Source organism: Propithecus coquereli, unplaced genomic scaffold, assembly GCF_000956105.1.
Source record: "Propithecus coquereli isolate 6110/MARCELLA unplaced genomic scaffold, Pcoq_1.0 Scaffold42, whole genome shotgun sequence".
NCBI classification, from domain to species: Eukaryota; Metazoa; Chordata; class Mammalia; order Primates; family Indriidae; genus Propithecus; species Propithecus coquereli.
In genome coordinates, this window is record NW_012149952.1 from 8,370,550 (window position 1) to 8,394,359 (window position 23,810).

The 23,810-nt window shown below is 38.6% G+C and overlaps 1 protein-coding gene across 1 annotated transcript in view; it reads right to left on the minus strand.

The window, feature by feature from the left end:
• The window catches only part of MBNL3 (muscleblind-like splicing regulator 3), a 104,957-nt gene extending 81,733 nt beyond the window's left edge, over nt 1-23,224 (minus strand). The window contains exon 1 of the mRNA XM_012653490.1: nt 23,037-23,224. The gene's annotated coding sequence lies outside the window, so the exon portion shown is untranslated. The remainder of the gene's footprint in view (nt 1-23,036) is intronic.
• Between the last annotated feature and the right edge of the window lie 586 nt (nt 23,225-23,810).

A 23,810-nucleotide genomic window follows, 5' to 3' on the forward strand; every position in this document is an offset into this window, starting at 1 on the left:
CACATGCCTGTAGTCCCAGCTACTTGGGAGGCTGAGGCAGGAGGATCGCTTGAGCCCAGGAGTTTGAGGTTGCTATGAGCTAGGCTGATGCCACGGCATGCTAGTCCAGGCAAGAGAATGAGACTCTGTCTCCAAAAAAAAAAAAAAAAAGTACATGATAAAAAGTAATGCCTTGAAGGATGTATTGGGCACTTGGTTAAATGGCCCCAAATGCCTGTGTGTTTGGTGTCTTCATGTCTACTTTTCACAGTTTGTCTGTCTTCTTCCTCACTGCCAACTATTTATTGGCCGTGACTTCAGTGTGAGTCTGCCTATGTTGAGTCTCCCACAAAGACACTGATTAAATTTTCTATGGTTTGCAAAACCAGATTCAATCAAATAAAATGTGGCAAGCAATTGCTCTGTATAAGGTGTTAATCAAGTGTGTTAGATTTGTCTTTAAATACAAATGACATGGGCTCTGGAGTGCTCTTGGAAAGGACCTTGGGGGCCTACCTATGAGTACAATTTAAAAGCTTTAGGAATTGGCTTCCATGAGATCTTCAGTGTCTGTTAGAAACTGAGGTCTGGAAGTAGTATCCCATTTCTTTATGGAATATGACTCTTCTATCAGAATCCTAGCTGACACTTAGGAAGCAATCAGGAGAAAACAGTCCAGGAAAAGACTGACAGTCACAGAGTTCCAATGGTATGGGTGGTGGGGCAGGGGGTTGACCTCACAGTAGGCTATAAGCCAGGAATAATATTCAAAATATTAAACAACCTTTACAGCATGGCCACACATCAATGAGGACTGATGCTGCACTGCCAGGCATTGTCATTTTTGTTGGTGAATCATGGGGGGATGTCCAGGAAGTGAGCATTAGAAAGGATACTCTGGGTAGTGTCTACCTACCAACCAGTAAGGAAGTAATTTCAATGTTCTGTGGCCATCCTCATGCATACTACCAGACCATCACACTGTTATTTTGTGCTGGGTGCTTGCTAACGCAAATCACATATTCAAATCCCTTGGCATTACATGTATAACGTGAAGGGATACACGAGAGGTTAGTTGGACTTAAGTCATTTAGCAAGAGGGAGGATTAGATTTTTCGGGAAGCCAACTAGGAGAAAACATAGTTTGGATTCCTAGGGACAGATAGAGCCCTCCTTCAGTCTAAAATACAATTAAAAGGCATGCCAATAATTAGGAAATACAGGAAAACTGGTTATTGCTGCTTCTGTTTATTTATCTCAATAAAAGCTCTGGAGAGTTAGTCACTGAACACATGAAGATTTCTAGAGATAATTACAGTAGGTTATAAAGACTGTTGGTAAATTTCCAAATCTAACAACTGCTTATATATTTTATTTAATGGAACTTCTGATTAAAAATTAGTAATGATCATACATATAAGAACTACAACTCATTTACTTTTCGGTACTGAGGAAGCTTTCTTGGTGGGCACAAGATTAATACATTTATATTTAATGACAAAAATAAAATTGTGATCTAAATACAATAATGAGACATTATTAACAATTTGGTCCATAAAGGTTAAAAGAGCAAAGTGAATCTCCCCTGGACTCACTAGGACTAAGCTGCACTTAGTATAGTGTCTTGTCCCAACAGACTTGCAGTTTCTGTGCCAAACTGGCTTCATCACTTCTTAGTGCCATTTTCAACGTTTTTACCTGTGCTTAATCCTGAAAATGACTATATCATCACTGTACTGAAAATAAAAAATATGAAACAATATCAAAAAATGAAAGGTTATCAGTAATATGCACTATGGCAAAAACAGTAATCTCAATGTTAATTTATTATTATTCTAAATGACTTTGTATATGTCAATTTTTGGCCAAGTTGAAGCCATAAATACTGCCAAAAACATTTTTCAGCAAGAAAAGACCGAAAGTCACCACTAAATTTTGACCCCTAGACAGTATACTGGCCAATGACGGTACTGGGTGACTAAAAATAATACCTGTGTAAATCACAAGGCTGGCAAATACAATGGCATAGATGCAGTTAAGAAGTGCAAATCCAACCCTGTTGTATGCTTTGTTTCTTGTGGATTTGTAACTACGCATCAACCATTCGAAAACCACCAATCCTTTGGCATGGAATAATGTGTGAGCTCCAGAGATTTTTATCAAGCTGATAGGAGACAGGCATGTGATTTATTGTAAAACTCCATGTCCATGTAAAAGGAGCAGAAAGGAATGTCAAGCCTGGCCTCTCGTTTCCAAGTACAGATGCCAGAGAACCTAGTTGGCTTTTGGTGTGAAAACACTGAAAGACTACAGCTTGCTGTGAGAGAAGTCTTCAATCTCCAATGACTTGAATACCATTTAAAGGTGAGCGTGTATGATTTATAAAGAGCAGACTAATAAAGCATGAAATAGGTTGAATCAAAAGTATAATAACAGCAAATATGCACACTGTGTTTACTGTGTGCCAGGCACTGTTCTTAGCACTCTCACATGTATCAATTCACTTACTGCTCATTAACAATCCTATGAGGCAGGTTTCATTATTGTGTCCATTTTAAGATAAGGAAACCGAGACAAAGAGAGATTAAGTAACTCAGTTCAACGTTACACAGCATGTAAGTGGAAGAGCCGGATCAAATTTAGGCATATTCCAAAATGCCTTCTGTCAATCACTGTTTTGTACTGCCTCTCAAGGGCACAAAAGTGCACAAAAATAACCTAAAATTTATAGGCTTATTACCAGGGGGTTTGGCACATATGGAATAAATACAAGTACTTTCTATAAAATTATAAGTTCTATTAAGATATAATATCATTTCTGGAGGTGCCAAGTAATATTATCAACAGCTCTACTTCAGTTTTATTTGCAAATGAAATACATAATTGCAGTGTATAGATTTGATGTCAAAATACATGGGCATTTGGTAGATTAGAAAAATGCAATTTAACTTCACTGTCTCGGTAAAAAGTGAGTGTTTTGTTATTGGGTATGTTCAGATGTAAGGGACAATGTCCCAGATGAGATATGCATATCAGATAAGTGAATGAACTGAATCCAGACACAAAATTATAGTCAAGGTTTCAGCATCCCCATCAAACATGTCTGCCCATCTCCATCTCAATACTTGTCAAACTGTAGTGGCATTCCTGCTTAGCTGTCTCTCTGACTGTGAGCTCCTTGGGAGCACATCGTCTTCATCTCTAGTGTCTGGCTCAATATCTCATATTAGTAAGTTCTCAACAAGTACATGCTAAGCCAACGGAAGTAGTAACCATCTGCTATCCGGAAGACACTGTGCTAGATGGTGGCAAAGCAAAGATTTAGTCCATGTGTAAGGCAGCATGGCCAAGTACCAAAAATGGAGGCACCCCTAAAAACAGAGATGGCCAATGTGGGTCTTCAGGAAGAAATCAACTTTCCCCATAAAAGTCAAAGAAGAAATGGAATACAAGCCGGGCATGGTGGCACACATGTGTACTCTCAGCTACTTGGGAGGCTGAGCAGGAGGGTCACTGCAGTGAGCTATGATCCCACTACTGTTCTCCAGCCTGGGTGACAGAGCAACACTCTGTCGAATAAAAAAAAAAGGAAGTAGAATCCAAAGCTCTTCCAATCCATTTCCTCTCTTTAAAAATAGATCAACAATCCCCTCAATTTAGCTGTTACTTAACTTCTGTAATTCTTAAAATGAGAATAATACAGCTTTCATCGTATCTAAGTCGGTACAATTTTTAATAACAGCTTTATTGAGATATAATTCACATTACCATAAATTCACCCCTTGAAAAAGTACAATCCAGTGGTTTTCAGTATACTTACAGACATTTGCAACCATCACCTCAGTCAGTTTTACAACATTTTCAACCCCCCCCCCGCCAAAGAAATCCCATACCCTTTAGCTGTCCTCCCACTTCTCCCTCTCTAAGCAGCCATTGGGTTTACTTTTTGTCTCTATGGATTTTCCTATTCTAGACATTTCACATAAGTGGAATCATACAGTATGTGACTTTTTGTGTCTGGCTTTTTTCCCTTAGTAGAATGTTTTCAATGTTCATCTATGTTGTTGCATGGATCAGTACTCAATTCCTGAATGATACTCCACTGTATGGGTCTACCACATTTTATTTACCTATTCATCAGCTGATCAACATTTGGGACATTTCCATTTCTTTGGCTATTATAACTAGTCAGCACAATTTTAAAACAACATGATTAGGCTAAAGAAAGACGTCCAAGGCAATAAAGACAATGATGCTCTGTGATTCTGCGATGCTCAATTTATAGAAAAATTTCTAGGTCCTTTACCTTAATACTAAACTTTACTTGATTACTTGCTCAGGGTTATATCCTCAGCACCTAGAAACATGGCTGACTCATAATGTGAGCTCAATAAAGTATGCTGAACAAAGAGCAAATGGCAGCAAAAGAAACCTGAAAATCGGATGGAAAGGAGGGTGAAATAGGAAAGTCCTAGGGGGTCAAATATCAGGGAAAAATCAACCTGTGATTTAAAATACGCTGTGGATAGCTCCATGTATTCAACAGTTTACATTAAAATCTCCTAAACAAAACATTCCTATAAAAACATCAGAAACTACCACTATTAAATAATAGTAAATACCACCATAATACAACTTTTAAAAGTCCGAAACATTTAGGGTTGCTGTCGCTGACAACATTGTGCCAAGCAGACTTATCCTGCACAAGTATATTGTTAATTGAATGATTCTTTTCCCCTCAACTTCTTTTTTTTTTCTTTTTTTTTTTTTATTTCAGCAAATTATGGGTGTACATATGTTTAGGTTACGTGTGTTCCCCTCAACTTCTAATAGTTTATAATTCTGTAACTCAGAAGTGAATTGTAAAGACTGCAGCGTCTGGTCATTCCAGATGTTTACTTCATTTCAAGTAGCACTATCTATCCAGTGCTCAGTCCTAGGTGGCTAATACATTGTGAAAGAGATAGGAAGCAAATTCAAGTTCCCAATCAAACCTTTTTTATGTTTCCATAATATTAATATAACCATGGGGGTTATAAGCATAGACTTTGGAGTTAGAGCATTAAGTTCAAGTTTTGACACTATTGTTTATTAGCAGAATGTCTGGGGGCACCCCACTTACTGTCTCTGAGCCCCAGGTTCCCCATCTGTAAAAAGGAGATACATAAGAACACCAACCTCCCAAGGTTGCTGTGAGGGTTACATGAGATAATGTGCGTAAAGTATTTATGACAGAGTCTAGCACAGAGTAAGTAGCTGTTACTAATAGAAAACAATACAAAATTACATCGCCTCTTCCTGCCACTTCTTCATATGATCTCAATATTCCTTTTATTTTCCCTTCTTCTCCCTAGTGGATTGTTCTAGAGTTAGACCTACTCTGAAACTACAAACTGGTTATCAGTTAATATTACATTTAAATAAAAAGGTCAGATTAACTGATTTATTTTAGGGCAGTTATTACATGGGAAGATACAACTGAAAAAGATTCATAGCTACAACACATCCATAATACAACTGCAAGGTACAACAGAAATCTGATTTAAATATTATAGAAGCTAAAACTGTTTCTGTGTATATTTGTGTACATACATGTTGCAGGAGGAAAGGTATTTGGCACTTAGGATGCCCTATTATAAACATCATAAATATGTAGTCTATAAATATGCTTTCCAAACAAAAAGAAGACACAATGTCTAATATATTCTGTTGCTGAAGCAATTTTCCAAGGTTGTAGGTATAGTGATTTCTCGAGCAAAGACTTCTTTGGAAGGATGCCAGGGTTGATATGCTGTAGAAGATCAATTGCAGAAGTCATACACAACTGATATACCTGATTTTCTCCATGTATTTTGCAATTTTCTTTTTTCATGTGAAGTTGTGCAGCTTATTGACTGGAGTCAGATAAATTAGTGCCCTCTGCTTTGTGCCAACTGCTCTACACAAAAGGGTACAATTTTCAATTTGAATATTGGAAGAATCAAATTCCTGCCAAGAAAAGAGGATACAGACCTTTGGATGTCAAGATGGATATTTGGGGATGCTGGTCTTGTACTGGGAACTGAGGCTACAGGACTAAATGTGAGCTTGCATTTTGAGACAAGAGGAAGCTCTGATGACGAACAAACACAAGAGAAATGATAAGGAGGACATTTAGACTAGGAACCATAAACAAGAAATCAAAAGCAAGATTTCTGTAGTCATTTCAGAAATGCATTTAACAAACATTTTTCCCTGGCAAGGGGGGAATCTTTTAATCTAAGTTACTGTTGATTTTGCGCAATGTGCTCTCTTGGCATGAAGATCTCATTAAACTATTTTGATTCCTGTTGATAGAGTATTCTTAAATTCTTATCAACAAGTAATGTTTGCATAGTAACTGGAAATTCAGCATAAAAAGCCCAAAGCTGAAATTTAAAAAGATACACACACATGCATATAACATATCTTAGGAATGTAGCTTTAATGCAATTTAATCCTCAGAATGTAGTATTCTTTTCAACCACCAATTCTCAGGCATTTCACCTAAGAAATCTTTTCTTCCCTGGAACATATGCAAAATACACACAGTTTGGGAAATGCTGGTTCAGATCATTAGTACCTCTATAATAACTTCAAAGATTTAAGTTTTTCAACTTGTAACAAAATTCGCATCGTTCCTCTCTTCAGAGTAAAAAAGGAATTTGCAGAACCTCAAAGCAGCAACACTTTCTGTTTGACTACAGTCAACCTAGCCATCAAATTCAAGGCTTAAGTTATAGAGAGTTTGTACCAATAACCATCATCTTCTGAGAAAGAAGGAATAAAATATATTCTTCTAGATGGGACACTAAGGAGGGTGATTAAAATGAGGGGAACTGAATCTGGACCTGAGGTTTATTTTTTAAATTACATTTGAAATATAAAATCCATGAAAAACTGAAATGTCACATGTGACACAAGGGAGGTGCTGCCCTTGGCAAATTTCTAACTTTATGAAGGACAGATACTGAATCCTAGTCTAAAGGCAAATTATCAAGTAAAAGTGGATCCTTGGTAGTGATATTTGAATCCTTATTATTTTTTATAACTTCCCCCACCCTCTCATTTTCATTGAGCCTGAGCTGTAAGAAGACGTCAGTCACATTTTTACTAATTCAGTAGCAGTGAATTAGTGTTCTGAAGAGCCATCTATAAACAATGTTATCTGTTATTGTGACTGAATTCCACTGTCTTTTTTTTTTTTGGTTCAAACCTATGCCAGTTCTTTTATGACAAGCTTAATCCTGCACCTTAAGGGCAAAGACAATAAACAGGACCAAAACTCAGGCTCACCAGAGTTCTGCACAAATTACTTAATCAGACTGCACAAACAATACTGTCATACTAACAGAGATGTTGGGCAAGTAAGGTAGCCACTCAGCACATAGTTCATGCTTGACAGACACTTTTTATATTCACTTCTGCCTTCTCATCAGCGAGTAAGCACAGCTATTAATAAGTCATCCCTACCCTAAAAACAACGAAGCTCTTCCTTCCCTTGTTTCAATTTCCTTGTGAAGTTCCAACATTTTTCACCCTTCATCACCAAAGACCTCAAAAAGTCATCATTATCATTTTCACTTTCCAACTTTTCATTTACTCCTCAACCCACTGTAAATTGGCTTCTGGCCTCTAAAAGGTCACCAATGACCTCTTAAGTGCCAAAACTAGTGGCCTCAACTCACATAATTTCTGTGGTATTTGTTGACTGCTCCCGTCTTCTAGAAACTTTATTTCCCCTTTGCATCTGTGACACACAAAAAAATTCTTCCCCTGTTGCTCTTCTTGGGCTGCCTAGGCCACTCCTAAGGGTGAGGGATCGACTGCCAACATCTTGCCCTGTTATTTTCTCTGCATTCTGGCCAAGTTTAATCCAATTTCATTCTAGATTTTTCTACATGGCTTTAACCAACACTTTACTCCATATCATTTTGCACTCCTGACTCCCCACTCTCAAGCCTCTCAAGCCTCTTCCTCTATTTCCCCTATCCTATTGCAGCACCCACCGCCAGCCTTTTATTATATGAAGATGGGTAAGATACTAATGTTGGTTTAATTTATAGTGAAATAAATGTCTTCATGGATGGAAGAAGCAGGCCATGGACCATGAGATGGTCCCCAAATGATGAAGCAGGTGTGACTAGACAAAAAAGAAATTATTGTGTGTTTGAGGGGTCGGGTTTATATGCAAAAAGTGAGCAGAGACTTGAGGGTATGACTTTTAGCCTGATACCTATTAGATGCCAAAGAGAGTAACTGCCTAGCTAGAACCAATTGTATTTCATAACTAAAGGAAATTCTGTCATAACAAAATGAAAGTACCTAGTAGAGCATCTGGCACGCAGTAATTGTTCAATAAATGTCAGTTGACTTTGAATAAACACCTATTATAGGACCTTTTATTGGGTGTGAAAATGGGGATTCAAATTTTATTCCTATATATAAACTCCTGCCTACAGATATTAAGATTGATTTAAAAGTATAATACATTCCTGGAGGTGAAGGTGGTTGTAAACACTCATTCTCCTGCCACCCAAGTGCTACAAGAGCCAATGTCACCCTGCCTTTGCCTGCCAGCATAAGGAAGTGTCAAGGGGAAGTCTCAAGCCTCTCACATCTTACATGGTTAAATTATACACCACTATCCATACCAAGCAAATCAGAAAAGCACCCTTAACAGCACAGAAGCAATAGTTGTTGATTTTATTTTCTGACTTCCTATTTCCTAAGTCTGTCCTGCTCTAGAAAGCTAAAGTATGAAATCTCACAAGTCTGGATCCTTTAGGATCCAAGGAAACTCAACTTATTTTTAACTTATTAAAGGTTATTAAGTACGAAATGTCTGATTTTCTTAAGTACTAAATTTGACAGTAGATATCTCTGACATTTCACTTTGACACTTCTTATTTTATTTTTATTGTGAAGGCACATCCTCATTCTTTCAAGCACACAGCTTGGCTTGTGATTATCTTTTAAAAAACTTTTTAGAACAATGTCTGTGAAACCATGGATATGTCAAAAATTCGGGTTATTTTCAAATACGAGTTCCGTCGTGGAACCAATGCAGTGCAGACAGCTCAAAATATCAATAAAGTGCTTGGAAAGGATATCGCCAATGAATGCATAGTACATTGACGGTTTCAGAAGTTCCATTCTCATGAGTTTAATCTTGAAAATGAGCCATGTGGGCAACCTGAGACAAAAGGTGGATAGTGATGAGCTGGAAGCTATAAGTGGATGCGATCCATCTCAACCTATGCGTGAATTAGCAGCAAGGTTTGATGTTACTATTCCAACAATATTGGACCCTTTGAAACAAATGGGCAAGGTAAGGAAGCTGGTTAGATGGGTACCGCATGAATTAAATGAGCATCAGAAGAGACATTGTCTGGAAGCTTGCCTTTCTTTGCTGTCACGACATAAAGGCGACAATTTCTACACCGTATTGTTATGTGTGATGAAAAATGGATTCTTTTTGACAATCACAAGCATTCAGCACAATGGTTGGTTAAAGATGAAGTGCTGAAACACAGTTCAAAACGGAATATTCATCAAAAAAAGCTAATGGTGTCTATTTGGTGGTCCAGCACTGGTATTTTCCACTACAGCTTCATGAAACCTGGTCAACCTAGTACAGCAGATGTTTACCGCAACCAATTGGATGAAATGATGAAGATGCTTGCAATTAAGCAGCCGAGATTGGTCAACAGAGACAGGCCAATCCTCTTGCAAGGCAACACTCACCACATGTTGCACAAACAACACTGCTCAAACTACAACAGCTGGACTTGGAAACTCTCTGTCATCCACCGTATTCACCAGACCTTGCACCAGCTGACTACCACTTCTTCCAGGCTTTGGATCACTTCTTGCAAGGAAAAATATTCAATTCTCAACAAGCTGTGGAAAAAACCTTTCGTGATTTCATTGCCACTCACTTTCTAGGCTTCTTCACTGCTGGCATAAACAAGCTACCGTTAAGATGGCAAAAGTGTGTTGGCAGTTTAAGCACATACTTTGATTAATTGTACTGCTTCTTGTTTGAGATATATAAACTACACTTTTGATTCGAAATCAGACATTTCATACTTAATGGACTAATTTTAAAAAACTGCCATTTCAAAAGAGTTTTGCTTGAATTTATATCCAACATGAGGAACAATATGAGCCAAAGCTCCTCTCCTGGAGCTGAGATGATCAGGTTTTTGTTTCTCTTATGACCAATCATTGCAGGCTTTCTGAAAGTGCTAATGGTTGCAATTCTTGGGACCAAGGGCTTTTGCTAACTGATAACAGGATACCAACACCTTAACTTTCTTTTGGTTTTCACAAAAATGAGGAATGTGGCATAAGCAATTACCCAAGCAAAATGCTAGCAAATCATGCACCTCTTTCTCCCCTTCCTTCTTCCTCCTCCATTCTAGAAGGAAGTTTGCCCCCTACAGTCTCATTGCCTCCTGGGGAAAATTTCCACTCACAATAAACAAAATAAACTCACCTGTCAAAGGTCTTGCGTTCTGTGTATACCTTAAAGTTTCAAATGTAATTTGGAAGGTGTGTCACACAACACATCATAATATTTCCCAAACAGCCTGAGAAAAGCTAGAACACTGCATGAAATGCATGAATGATAGCTTAGGGGTTAGTTGGCTTGAGCACACCCTCTCACATAGCTTTTGCTTATCACTATTAATTTGCCAAATATCCCATAACAAAAATCCCAGAAGGCTAAAGTGAAAAAAGTAGCCGACACCCAAAACAATGACTAATTTTATTTGCCTAAAACACACAGCCAACTGCGTATTTGCTGCAGCTGAAAATCCTGAATCCTGAATAACTCAAACTCAAACCGCCCACACCCTATTCAACCTTCTCTATGCTACTTTGTAAATATTATTTACAGTGAAATCAGTGTTATAAGCAAAGGTATCCTCTGTCCCTAGAACATACGCATTATTGCTTTCTAAATAGCTTTAACAAACAGAATAATAGTTAAAAACCTTTAACTCCCAGGATCTGGAAATGCATGCAGTTTTACCCAACAACATTTTTTAGTTTTTATCATCATGAATAGAATAATGCATATAACATGAGGGTTTTGGTGATGATGTAACTCTTTATTATTTGTTTTACATCTCATTTCATAAATTCATTGCTAATTACACAATCATTAGATGTGTAAGCCTTTTTCTATTCTGAACAAGTTTAAATGTGGTATATCTGAGAAGGAAGATACAAACTCATTTATAATCACAGAGTTTAGTTACTAACTCATTAGAGCTGATATTATATTTTATTTTCAGAGCAGTAACTTAAATTTAACATTTAAATATCTATAATGAAAAGCCTAATTGCATTTCAAGTCCTAAGAATCGAGAAAACAGCAATGTTTTAAGGCTCTGAAAGATGTCCACAGTAAGAGACCTTTGGGAATGAATTCAACATGTCCAGGGCAGAAAGGGATTTAATGGCACTAGGAGGGAACTGGGGGAGTGGGGAAGGGGAAGACAAGATCCTCATGATCCTACTGGAGATGCAATAGTATCCCAGAAGGCAATATTTTCCTCCCTCCGAAAAATTATCTAATTGTAAGGAAATATACACAAATTGTCCAGACTTTTAAGGATGATTTCATTCTCCTAATGGTTAATTCAGTACTTAACCTCATGTCTGGTCATGTGAGTAAATCTTTTTTTTTTCCCCTTACTACTGGGCTTAATTCTCATCAGTACAAAAGAATGATTGGAAAGGCTATGTGGCTATTATCTTCTTTATTTGTATAATCATTCCCATTAATATGGGTTAATATGTCTTTCATCTACAATTTTAAAATTCACTTCAATGTGTGCCTTTGTTCACTGCAGAAAAAAAAAAAAAACACCCGCAGGTTTTCTTCCAGCATATGGTAAATATGTACATTTATATTTACTTATGAATCACTTTGTTTTCTTTTTCAAACATTCTCTCTCAGTGTGACCATTTTTGATTTGTAAATGTCAAAACCAATTTTGAACCCTTTTAACTTACATTTGACTGATCTAAAAAAAGCTGTCGTTTTTTCCTACATTTAAAAGTTTTGGATAATTATTTTGCTACTAGAAGTATCTCATAGCCAACCATCCCAAGATTTTTTCAAACATCCTTTTTCAGTTTCTGTTCCTAGCTAGTTTTATTTTCTGTGTCTCATATTCTAGCAATATCACTTGGTAAATACATAATACTTACATAAAGTTTCTCCCTTCAGGACTGCAAAATACTTTAGACATTAAATCTCATAGCAATATCTTACTTCTAAGTTTGAAAAACAGACACTTAACTATGAAAGTACTTAACCAGAATCACTCAGTATGTCATCCAAAGCCCCCAGCATCCCTCGACCACCTCCCCCTCAACAAAAGAGGAAAAAACATTTCTGACCCAGTTTGAAATAACATCCGCTGAAACACTGACTTTTAAACCTTTTTGACAGCAACCAATCGTAAGAAACACACTTTACATTCTAACTCAGTACATATGTGCATGGATTTGAAATAAGTTTCACACAAAATACTTAACCTTACTACATAATATGTATTGGTATTTTCTTACTGTCTATTTAATGCATTTGTGTTTAATAGAAATGCTAGTCATAACTACTAAATGGATTTCATTATGCACTAATGAGTTGTTGCCTACCACTTGAAAACTACAATGATAAAACAAATAGGCTTTTCTAATATCACAAAGTAATATTGTTGGCTCCAAATATAGTAGGGTAAATCTTCATTAATTTTGATGCCACTAGTACAGACTGTGGTAACTGAACCTGAACCAGCTTAAAAAATATATTTTAAATTATCTATGAAGAGTTTGCTAAACAAAATAATAATGTCCAGAAGATGAAATGGGCGTTTAGCCTCTTGGAACAAGCTACTTCTAAAGTTTTTGGATCACTGTTTAAATGCAGTTGTGTTGCTAATTATAAATGAGTATAAATCTTCATGCTAATGGGACATCTACTTACAAAAACCTTGTTTGCTCTTAGTCCAAAACATTTTGTAAATAAGAATATTGTCTTTAACTGAGCTAGCAAAAGTGTAGTATATGTTAACATTCAAACTTGGGAATGTTCAAAATATAAAATCATGTTTTGAAATATATATATTTTAGTTCATCGGTCACTTTTTTGTTTATAAATCTGCTCAAGGCATCATTTAATAATAACAACAAAAATGGGCATATGGTTTATTTGTATAATGTTTTCAACTTCAGAAAATCCTTTCATTTTTGTGAACTGGTAATGACCAGCAATCCCTGGATGACTGAATATTTAAAAAGCATACAATGACATTTTCCAGACTCAAAAATGAAACTTAATATTTGGTTTGTTCTGCATGTGACAGATTACTCAATCCCATGAAGAAATCCAGGTGTCTGGCGGTCAATGATTGCCTCTATTTTAGAGGTCCAGCCCACCCCTCCCATCCCTCCACGAAATTTGGAAGATATGAAAGAAATTAAAATTTCAAGGTAAAGGGCCAAGCCAAGTTCTGGAGTGGGGGTAGGGGTGGTGTCACACAGCCTCATTTATGTGGAGGTATCTACCAAAGAACTCAGAACAGATGTTTGTCTTTTATAAACATTTCACTTTTTGGCAAATTGAAGGCTTAGGAAGCTAAGGGAGTGAAGGGCAGGCCAGCAAGTCAGGGATTCCTGGATGTGAACCCAACCTCGATCTTATTCTGTTTTTGCTTTAAATCAATGCCAAGCTCTTCACACCTCAGCTGCTTTATAGCAGGCAAGAATTATACTGGGGACAAAACTGTTTCCTGGGAATGTCGTGGGTTAAATGGTTAATATTATAGCCTTCAAAGGTACTTCCACAAAAGGCAAAACACTCTTCATGTATATTATTTACCTTCATTATATTAGGGGATCAAAATAGAATATCTGTATTCTGCTAAACTGACCTTGAAAAAAGATCATTCTTTCCATTCCTTTCCAAGTTTTTGTCCACTTTAGTAATGATCAGTTATTCAACCAATTAGGAAACCCAATCATGTGATCCTAAAGGTTTTTAAAGTAGCTGTAACACTTCTGAGTTGAGAATTTTCTGGCAATTAACCGCAAGTTCGGGGCCCTCGTCTTTATTTGGCTCCTCTCCACTGGGCCATCAACCTAAAGGAAATGCCCTTCCCACCCAAGTCCCAATTTGGCAACCTATAGGAAAGGGTTAGTTTGTCCCTGGCAGGAAAAGCAGCTCCATTCTCCGTACCACGAGGCACCACATACATATCTAGCTCTGCTGACACTGCTCTGGGTTCTTCCAAGGGCAGAATGTGGTTTCACTTTCTCCCCACCACTTCATGAGAAAAACGGCTGGTCCCTTCCTGGCATTTAATGAATGGTCCTCTCTCCCTGGATTTGGACTGGTGGTCCTTCCAACCAGTCATTAACTGGCAGGAAATGCCCTCCTCAGCAATCACTATTGTGTAAATAAAGTCATAAACTTTCGAAGGCCCATGCAATCCCAGACCACAAAGCTGCACGTGTGTCTGTTGTCGGGGGGGAGGCGGGAAACCTTGATTGTAAAAGCACTGCCTTCCAAATTAAACTCAAACCACATGATACAGTTCATAAAATATACAAAACACGCAGTCCAGTGACAGATTTATTGTGGTCTTACAGAATAAAGCAAAAAAAATCTCTATATGGAAAACACAGCTACTTTTGACTCAAATAGCCTCCAAACAGGAAGTTAAATCAGTCAACTGTGGCCTCACTAAGTTATGAAGGAGACCAGTGCAACCAGCATTTCCTGTCATTGCTTGTCACCATTTCTGAGTGCCTCTGTCTGAACTGTTTGCTTAGATGGCTAAAAATATTACAGAGATTTCTTTGGGGATAGACACAAGGCAACAAGGAGGGCTATTAATGATCTGGGTTTGAAAGTGAAAAATGTAACTTTTACTAAAAAAATTCACTTAGCACAGGTCACACATCCAGTCACTTGAACTACTGCATTTTAATGAATACAGGAATAAAACACCACATTTGTAAAAGTGTTTAGAATTAGACATCCGATAGCCTAGCTATTTCCTGTTAATTTAGGATAAATGTTCAGAACCGCAATTTTCGTGCACCTGATTAGTAAGTCATAGAACTGCAGACTATAACATCCCAGAGCATTGGCTTCTTAGAATTGATCTCTTTCTCTCTCTCATCATCATCATCATCATTCCACAAAATGACTTGTGCAAGTTCAAAGTATGTGCACAGATGAGAGTTCTCTAATCGAATCACATTTCAGATCCTTTTATTATTATTATTATAATCATCATTATCACACTCTTCACAAGATACAGAAGTATTCTCATCTTTTTTTCAGCACTGTGAAATGCCAAGCCCTAGGACACATTTTTCTAGCCTGTCAACTTCTCAATCACAAAAGAGCTTTGGAGGGGAAGTTTCAATAAGAAAGAAAAAGCATTTTGCCCTGGTAGTGTTGCTACATTGAATTTCTCAGGAAGTCCAAATGAATTCCCCAGCAAAACCAGGTTTATCTCTCTGAGAAAGAGGATTAACACATGGTAGAGGGGCAGCTAGTTGGTCAGTCAAAAGTCCCACCTAAACATGGACGAGCCTAGAGGACATTATGTAATATGAAATAAGTTAAGGACAGAAAGACAAACACAACATGTTCTCACTCGTATGTTGAAGCTAAAAAAAAAAGTTGGTCTCATAGAAGTATTGAGTAGAATAGTGGTAACCAGAAGCTGGGAAGGGGGTTAGCCAAAAGTTGGTTAATGTGTGTAGAATTATAGCTATCTAGTATTCTAGTGTTGTAGCGTTAACAGCAATTTATTGTATATTTTCAAATAGAGAATTTTGAATGTTCCCAATCCCCAAGAAAAGGATAAATATTTGAGGTGATGGATATGCTAATTACCCTGATTTGATCATTACATACTGCAGACACATACTGAAATATCACAATGTACTCCATAGATATGTATAATTATTAGGGGTCAATTAAAAATATATTTTTTTATTATAGAATGTATTTTTTTCCTTTGGATAGATACCCAGCAGTGGGATTGCTGGATCAAATGGTACTTCTACTTTTAGTTCTTTGAGGCAATATATATAACCGAAGCGTTTGTAATCCCATAATATTCTGAAATAAAAAATAAAAAATATATATATTTTTATAAAAAGAACTTCCAGACCCTCCCTCTGCTCAATCCACAGGCTTCAGTCCTTCCTCCTCATTGAAATGGTGACACTGCCTTTCAGCTCATCTTCTGTAGCCAGTGGGACCCATCTCAAACCTCAGTTTAGGGGCAGGCGTGGAGCCCTTCACGGCTCACGCTGGTTTCCTCCCTGGTTCTGATGCAATATCAATGTCATGATGACCATTTAGCTGAGGCCACAAATTTACAAATGGCTTGAAAATGCAGATGTTTGGCAATATCTCCAGATGAGGTTATGTGTTTAGTCCTTATATTTTCATTTGCATTAAAATGTTAATTTAATAAATATAAACATGAAAAGTACACCACACAAAAGAAGTCCAGCCAAAATTCAAGGTTGTTCTCAAAAACGGCCCTCCCTTGGGGAGCCTGTCACTCCGAGTCCAGCTCCGACCTGGCTTCAGAAAGCCGGCAGTGCACATATTGACACAGCCTCTGTCTGCAGCTGTGGCTGCTGCTATAGGCATTCATGAAACAGATCGGATTACATAGGCACGGCACCCCAGCCCGCTCCCCAAAGATTTTATGTATTTTGAAGTCCTTAGACATAAAACGTGACTCTATTAATGTGTACTATGTTTCACTTCATACTTCCGGGTGAGCTAACAAGGTTTCTCTTCCTGTTGTCCAATTATTGGGGGAAAATGCTGACATAAACAAGTTGAGAGTTTAAATTTTTCTCACAATCACTTCTGAAAAGAAATGTTCTCCCTGCTTCTTGGGGATCCTCATAAATCACAGACAGCAAGAATTTTTTTTTTAAATATCAATGCGTCCTTTAACAAAATAACACCCACAATCGGGCCATCTATTGAGCGCCTACTTTTCAGAGGACAAATGCAAACTCTTCACTTGGGTACTGAGGTGAAACGTGATCCCCACCCCTATGCCATGGGTCCCATTGAATGTATCACTATATATTTTAAATAGAACTCAGAAAAACCACTGTATAGCACATGAATCCAATCTTAATAAAGCAGTCATCTTAATATTATGTGACAATCTCATTTTCCCCATTTGTAAAGAAAATAACTGAAGAATTATACTATGGGTTATACACTCAGCTAATATTATACACGGTGCTTTTGTTTTGCTTTGTTTTCCCTGCGGAAAGGTTGAAGACTACAAAACAGAAGGGGAAATGCAGGCTCTCTGGTTCTTTTACTCTCTCATTTTGCTAACAGGCCACCCCTCCCACCCCACTTTCCAGCACACCCTCTTGTTTGGTTTCTTCATGCTGCCACATAAGGAGAAAGTACAAGAGCTTTACCTAAAGACGGATGGTCCTCTGGGCACAAAAGATGATTGTGGTGGATCTGAAATGGCAGCTATTGTCTCTTCTACTGTGTGGACTTTGCTTTTTGGATACAGTAAAAAGAGGCACTATTCATACCTGTATCTTGGTAAATAAAAACCTATGCAAATCCAACCTCTAAATGGGCAATCAGTGTCTTACTGAAAATGAGACAGCTCTCAGTGTCCTTTTTGGTTTTCATCTGTGGCTTCATCACTTTCTAAACTATACATGACAGGAGGCATCTGAATGACAGTATTTCCTATTTTGTTCCTTTTTTGATCTGGTGAAATGCTTTAAAGAACTGCTTCTATATAACTTTGTGTTGAAGACTGATTTCCCTGGGATGTGGAGGAGGTATATTAAATGCAACTACGGGAGACAGAAAAATAGCAGCTGGCTTTCAGGCCAGTCATCAAAGTCTCAGCCCAAAGGCTGCCATTGCTTGCTTCTCCCTGAACTTGTTAGAGTTGCTACCGTAGCCAATAAGACATTCAACCTAGTGTTCAGGATGTTTGTTGGTGTTGATTTTTTTGGTCAATAAAAAACAGAAATAATGCTACCTAAAATCATAGGAAGAATGTTCATAAAATGTAGGAACAAGTTAGAAGGACTAATCTATTCTTTCATTTATTTGACAAACTTTTACTGAGAACCTACCACGTACCAGGCATTGGGGATATGAGGTAAAGAGACCCAGTAACCTGCCTATTGAGGAGTTACTGGTACATTCCAGGAAACCTGAATAAGCCTAAAGAAACCTTTCTCAAATTTCCACACCAGTTGCAGCCAATGCCAAGAAGCTCAGGATTCAAAGAATCTGATGGGGACAATTTTAAGCCAATTTAAATGATCCAAATTGGAAAACAAGATCCAGCAAACTATCGGTCTCCAGGATGCTCCCATGGCCTAAGGAGATCAAATAGCCTGTCGGAAGTGTCTGGTGCCAACCCCTTACATTTCTGTCCAGACTGTTTCTTCTCAATTGGAGGCCCTTTCTTTCTGGGCCCTTCCAGTTCACTCACTGTGCAGGCATAAAACAAACTCCCGGCCTCCTTCTCTTCATGAGCCAACTTAATGCCGACGCAAGTAGGACTTGAGAGTGGACATAATATTTTAACAAGCATGACGAATTGAGTCCTAAATCTCTAATCGGGCTTCTTTTCCCCCTTAACACTTTGTTCTCCTGGCTGTTATAAAGAGCTCTGAGATTACTATGCTTGAGCTTCTTGAAAAGCACCATATACATATAAAAGGAAAATACACACACGCACACGTGCACACATGCACGCACGCACACAAAGATTTCAATCATGCCTCCTTTCATTCTTGCTTCTTGAGTTCTGAGCAATGTATTCTTTTTCTGAAAGGGAACTGCGTGGAGCTGAACATTCAGAGCCCTGGCTCTTTTTCTGAGCCTCAGAGAGACATCACTTAGGTCAATTATTTATTATAGTTTATTGTAAACCTTTTTTCTTCCATTCTCAGAATTGGAAAAATGCTGTAAAAGTAGGTATTTTCCTATAATCTTTCAGGGAGAAATCAATGCACACCTGCATAAATTGTTCTAAATTGACCACTAATTTTCATACTCATGTTCATGTGTATGTTTGTGTGCCCAGACAATTTGATAGTACCATTATTTTTCCAATAAAAATGATAAGATCCCACTTCCCAGATTGTATCATTTTCCCCATGAATCTTTTAAAAATACTATCTCTCAATTTAATACCAAGTAGAACTAAATAATGGATTTATATTGTGTCATTATTAGAATGACCTGAAAAAAATTTTTTCTTGTCCCTTTCAGGTCATGTGGATGTCATGAACACCTGATAAGGTAATTAATACCTTATTTATCCAATTTCAAAGTTGCCCTTCCAACACTGTTATTTGGCTATCTTGAGGCAATATATAACTGTTAGGGAAGATTAGGACACCATGGAACCATGTGTTCTTAACATCTAAAAGCCCACATTAATATAGATCTAATTGCTTTCCTTTTGGTCATAAGTTGTGTTGGTTGGTTGACAATTAAACAATTTGCTCCCAGACAGTTTATTCTCTTAGGGGGAAAATGTCCATCTCATTTTAGCTGAAGCTCGGGTTTCTTTCTATTTTTTAAGTGAGAGCTGTATCACACCTAGGGAGAGTCAGAAAAATCCCACAAAGAATCACAACTTCTGATTTCTAATTTCTTAACATCACATACATTTACAACAGGGAAAATCCGTCTATTCCACTTAGTAGACATAAGAAAACTCAACGGTACGGGAGAATCGTGATGAAGTAAAGGTGAGTGCAGGCTTACAGACACTTGATAGTTTTAACATGGCAGCGACCATTATCTAACTTTAATTACAGGATCAAATTACTTGTTAAACATGTACTGTAGGCAGGGCGCGGTGGCTCACGCCTGTAATCCTAGCACTCTGGGAGGCCGAGGCGGGCGGATTGTTTGAGCTCAGGAGTTCAAGACCAGCCTGAGCAAGAGTGAGACCCCGTCTCTACTAAAAATAGAAAGAAATTAATTGGACAACTAAAAATATATAGAAAAAATTAGCCGGGCATGGTGGCGCATGCCTGTAGTCCCAGCTTCTCGGGAGGCTGAGGCAAGAGGATCGCTTGAGCCCAGGAGTTTGAGGTTGCTGTGAGCTAGGCTGACGTCACGGCACTCACTCTAGCCCGGGCAAAAGAGTGAGACTCTGTCTCCAAAAAAAAAAAAAACATGTACCGTAACTTATGTACTATCTGGGGTATGTTCCAGTCCCTGTTTGTAATTCTATTGGAGAACATTATTTCAAAACAGAAAAATCCCGCCGCCTTCTTCAGTTTATTGTACTATAAGCAGAATAAGTATAAAATTTTATGAATGGAAATCTGCACCACTTTAGGGCACTTCTTACTCCCTTCCTTCCCTCCCCTCCTCCCTCACACATAAAGACAGCTGGGTGGAGAACAAAATTGTACTTCATACTATATTGTCAACATCTGCACAACAGCCAAGAGACTGTCACTGTTCCAGCATGTGAAGTACTGCACAGCCACTCAAGAGACAAAAACTTTTTTATTCCCAAGCTGCTGTGATTACTTTTTCATATTGTGAAGCTGGACAGATAATAATACACCTACTGGTCAAAAGGATGAATTACAGGAGTGCCTGGAAGTACAATGGGAGGCAAGAGAACCCATTTGAGACAGAGAGAATGCAGGCAATTAGGGGAATGTACATTCTAATCTACTTTAAATTTTTAGGTTCTTGCAAGTGTACAAAAATGTCTTCTGTTTAAAATGAACATTGTGCGCAAAATCTGCTCCTCTGTGAGTTTATAAACTATCCATTTTTCTTTTTAATTCAACATTTATTAAACACCTACTTTGTGAAAAGCATTATTTAGGTAGAGGGTGGGTCAAGGGAATACCAAAATACTTTGGCTACCAGCTCATAATCATAACAAGCAGCTGTTGTGAAATGCCTGAAGTGGACAGTTGAGGAAAAAAGGTACTTTATAATAGCCCTGGGAGTCATTACGAGTGCTTAAAGCAGCAAAGGAAATTAGAGAAATGAAGTAGCTCTTAGAAATACAGCAAAACATGCAGTCACCACCTCTAGCCCAGCACTGTATCAATTCTTTCTTAAAATATTTTTTTTCTGACAAACTCCTTCACTTACGTTTTCATATAAGGTCTCCAATCTCATCACTATACGAGGCAGTAGAATGTTAACTAGCAAAATTTCCTCCTAATGACTCTGCCATCAGTTTAGTTTGTCTATTCTGGCCCTACGGTTTAGTATTTTCACTTTTTTTTTAAAAAAAAGGATGCATTTGGTCCAAAGTCTTTCAGCAGCAAGACGGCACATCCGGAAGCAAAGTTTACTGAATTACGATCTAAGTATGAAATCAATAAAATGGGAGAAGTTGCTTTTTGTCATCTATGCAAAAATGCATGTATCCCTCTACCTGCAGGAACTCTCCTTTCTGCCCCACATGCTTCTCTCAACAATAATCTGAAAAACCGAGGCAAAATTTATTATATAGTAAATTACACTGTAAACAATGGTTTGATTCTTTGTTTCTAGGTAGACTATAGCACCTGGGCAGGAAAACTGCATCATATTTAATAGGTGCAAAACAATCTTTTTCCCCCCTTTCCGACACTTGCTAAATTTAGTAGCAAGAGTGTCTGCCAACCAAGTAGCTTCTACTGCTTTGGGAGTAATAAGAAGTGGACAGAGGTAGAATAATATGAGCTGAGCTATGGGCAAAAGCCCATTTAGGCTATGTTTAAAGAAGTTTTCATAAATAGGAAAGCACCTCCCCAAAGTATTGCATATTAGAAAAAAAATTAAAAAGGACTTTAAAAAGTACTTAAAGGACTAGCTTTGCATAGGCCAAAGAAAATGTGAATATAATCAGGAAAAATCCGAGGTCTCTGGTAAGCCTCACTGTCAATACACCTTTCATCAGAGAGGGAAAAGAAACAAAACAAAACTGGGATGAATTATATTAAGCACTGACGTTCAGTCACTTATAAAGCTATATCAACAGTCTGTTTTCCAACCATTATCTCAGTAATCACCCAAACATTCATTGATTAAACTAGAGAGCCAGCATAGTAAAAAATTACCAATCATTTCAAAATTAAATCTTGCAAGAGTGTTGTTTTAATTGATGTTTTCCCGTGAACGCTATACACGCATACGTCGTGTGGATTTGAGCTCAATTTACAAACAGCAATTTAAGAACATCTATGAGAAAAGAACTCTTCTAAAACACATTACTTTAATTAGAGCAACAACAAATTCATCTGTTGTATCTATATATGACAACCAGTAGACAACACTCAGAAAAACACACAGTAGGTCTACTATAGTAATTATAAAACTACACAAATGAATCACTGAAATGCCAACTTTCATTACTAGTCTGTGTTTAATTTCGTTTTCTTCCCATAAAAGCTTATTGTGTGAGTGTTAAAAACTAAAGTTATCTTTTTCTAATAGTCCCCTAAAATCTACACTCATGCCCTTCAGACCCCAGTAGTAAACAAGAGTTGCCCAAATGTGTTGATCCAGGGTGGGAGGAGACAAGGTTCTGCAAGGAAGCTGTGGCACTGCTCACGACATCGCAGGAAAATGGGGAAATGGGCTGTTAATAGCATTTGCCGATGATATGCCATGCAAGAATTTCCTTTAAATAACAAAAAGAAAAAGAAAAAACGAAAGAAGAAAGTAGGAAAAAAGGAAGGAGGAAAGGAGGGAAGGGAGAAGAAGGAGGAGAAGGAAAAAGGAGGAAGGAGGAGGAGGAGGGACAAGGAGGAGGAAGGAGGAGGAAGAAGGAGGAGAGAAGAGAAGGAGAAAAATTAAAACTACTAAAATCACAACAAAGTCGCAGGATTACTTTTCCTTCTATTTGCCATTTGGTAAAATAAAGTTTAAAAGGCATTATTTCGTCCACGTCCTAAAAAGGAAGCCACTATTACAAATCCCAACTCATCTCCAGCCTTACCTTATGCTGCTAGCGCAAACCCAGAGGCTAAGGGGCCCTGCTCTCAGCGGCAGCGGTAGGGGCAGCAGCAGCGACAGTGGCACATGCCATCTGTTAGCGGCAGAAGCAAAAGCAGCGCTGCGCGAGGTGGCCCCGGTGCCCGGGGGGGAGAGCCTTTAGCAGGGGTGTATACTGAATGCCGCCATTTTAAAGCGAGGTTCCTGAAATCATTATATATAAGCAAATTAAAGCCCGCCCCACCTACATAACTTCAGGGCTGGGACGTGCAACCCGGCTCCAAGTCGGCCGCTATGGGGTATAAAATGTCAAGTCTAGAGACACGCACATGCGGACTCTCAGACGGAGGCGATGATCCCTCTCTCCCTCTGCCCCCTTCGCACCCCGTGCTTTTGCAAGCCTCTTTCAGGCCGGGAGGAAAGAATATTTTCTTTTCTCCACTCCACGGGGGCCCTTTCCCGGGGCAGGCCGGCGCGCTGGGGGAGGCGATGGGGGACCCGGGCCGGCCCTCCCCTCTTCTCCCCTCCTCTTGGTTCAGTCCACTTGGAGCACACCTCGGAACGCCCCGGCTCCCTCGCGGCGGGCGGGCGGGCGTGGGGTTCCCGCCCGGCTAGCAGCTGCCATGGCAACCCCGGCCCAAACCCCACCTGGCCTGAGCCACAGGCGTGCCCTGCACCCGGGCCGGTGCCCTCGACCAGATGGCCCCTCGCAGAGCCCACCGACCCCGGGCAGCCTGGGCCGGGGGGCCACGGCTCTCGGTGCCCGGAGCCTGACCCA